Consider the following 2728-nt stretch of genomic DNA (forward strand, 5'->3'; position numbering starts at 1 on the left):
AATCTAAAATTGACGAGATGATTCTCGCGATGCTCCAAAGGATCAACGAACTCCACGAAGCGAAAGGAAGATCTACTAAATATTAATTAAATTATAAATATATCAATTCATGTAAATATGACTGAAAAATTTCATTTTTTCTGAAAAGGTGGTGTCTATTTACTTGTGACCACGCTGTGTAGATAGAAAGCCTCAATCTCAATATGGAACAGGATTAAAAAGAGTTTAATTCTAATAAATGAAAATAATTTGGTATCTAACGAGTGTAATTAATTATTATTAAAATGATATAGAAAGTTTTGAATATAAAAACATCGCGAAGATAATGATAAAGATAAAGATAGTTATTGATGAAAAAGAGAAGGCTAATTATATATTCAACATTAGTGATATAAACGATGATACCTTATATTCTAGTGGCTATATATGTCCAGAATTAAAAATGAAAAGCAAGATGGAACTACAATTGGTACTGATAACGTACCAATACTGGAAATATTTTTTCAAGCGCTGAATTATATATGGATAATACCATGATTGAAGAAATTGAATTACCATGTCTGCGCATCATATACAAGGAATAGTAAATTTTACGAATCATTATAGCACTAGTGAAGCAAGTAATATCTTTTATTATATAAATACTTCAAGTAAACAAATTTTAGTACTTGATGATGATGGAACAACAACATTTATACACAATGCCGCTAACAATGAAGGTTTTACAAAACGATGAAATTATAACAAGAAATAGTAATCAAATAAAATCATGGATTCCAATTTGACATTATTTTGGATTCTTTAATGATTTTGGAAAAAAATATTTCAAATCTTGATGGGAAATTTTCTTTTAGGGAAAATAAGAGTAATGATATAATTTATACAGTTATAGATAATGAAAATCATGAAGTTGTTATAAGCGATATTTTGGTTGTGGTTACCTCATATTAAACGTTATCCCGATCAAGAAGTTTAATATAATAGTTTTACTCTAAATCCTCAAGTTGATCTTGAAATCAATTGGAGTGGTGTAAGAGTTATTAAAAGTAATGTTCAGAACAGATCAGATGTTAAACATATCGTAAACAAGCGATGAAATAAGAAACATTTATGTTGTTCTCCAATTTCAAGATTAGGAAAATAAAGAAAACGAAAACAACAAAATTTTCGGCAATCTTGATATGTTAGCAACATGGATTGGAATTAATAATGATAAATATTCTACTGAACATTATACTGCATCTCTTAAAGCTGGGGAATTAGGTTATTTTAGATAATACTGAGATTTCATAGCAGCTGGGCTAAATAATAATAATACAGAAACCGGATGTTTAGTAATCTATACCAATTATGGAAGATTGTATCTAATAATACATTTAACGTTTCGAATCACGTTTCCTATAATAATGTGACTAATTTGAATATTTATAATAAAAGATTCGAAACTATGAGAACTCTTTAGTAATAACACAGTCTCGCGTATTTAAAGTTCATAAAAGTTGTTTTGGGTTTAATAACAGATTTTCCATAATTCAGCTACGCATATTTTGAAAATCATATCACTTTTTTCTATCACGTAAGGAGTTTTTATAAATCGGGGGCCCCCCAGTGGCACAGCGGTATGTCTGCGGACTTACAACGCTAGAAACCGGGTTTCGATACCCGTGGTGGGCAGAGCACAGATAGCCCTTGTGTAGCTTTGTGCATAATTAAAAACAAACAAACAAACAAACAAATAAATCGGGGAAAAACTCTTACTCAGATCAAATTATTATTTCGTTTATCTCTATGAAAATTTTGTATTATTATGTTTGTTAACAAAAATACAAACAAACTGAAGAAAAGGGGAAAACATTAAACGAATGTTAAACGAATATGCATCCTCCTTCATCCTGATTTTGTTTTGTGAAATCTATTTCTTCTAGTCTCAAAATTAAGTCTTTCTTTTATGTATTGCGTCTGGAGCATCTCATTTCAATGACCAGCAGTAATCAGCCATCATGATGATGTTCCATCTTTTCTAATACCTTCTCTTCATTTCCGCGATATCTTAATAAACATTTCCTCTTGTTCTTCGCTGACGGCACCGAGATTTTCAGGGAAATAATCAAGTGTAAGAAATCAACTTTCAAGCTCATATTACAACCCAACTTCTTGAATTTATTGTGCATATTACTGACAATGTTTTCGTAACTTGGGTCCATGTTGTTTCCTAAACATTTTTCAATAATATATCTAAAGGCAATCCACACTTCTTTTTCAACTTTCCTCATTGTCCTCTCGAACCGTTCCTCCGAAGTCAGTTTTTTAATCTAAGGCCCAACAAAAACCCCTTCTTTAAGTTTCGCTTCTGAAAGAGCTGGGAATTGCCCAGATACATACTTAAAACAGTCGCCATCTTTGTCTAAGGCTTTTACAAAGTGCTTCATCAAGCCCAGTTTTATGTGAAGTGGAGGTAATAGCACTTTCTTTGTGTTAACCTAATTTTCACATTCAGTGTTTTTCGATCCTGGTATCAGGCTGACTCTGCATGGCCATTGCTTCTTTATACAACAAATTTACTCCAAATATAACAGAATATGTTTTACACAACCTCCTGTTGCTATAGCGACGAATAAATAATGTTGAAAAGAAAAAAATAATGTCAAAGTGCACGCACAAACAAATACTATCTAGAAATGACACGTAATGTGCCTGTTAACTGCTTATTATACTAGCGGTGTGTCTC

Source organism: Limulus polyphemus, unplaced genomic scaffold (genome assembly GCF_000517525.1).
Source record: "Limulus polyphemus unplaced genomic scaffold, Limulus_polyphemus-2.1.2 Scaffold648, whole genome shotgun sequence".
NCBI lineage: Eukaryota > Metazoa > Arthropoda > Merostomata > Xiphosura > Limulidae > Limulus > Limulus polyphemus.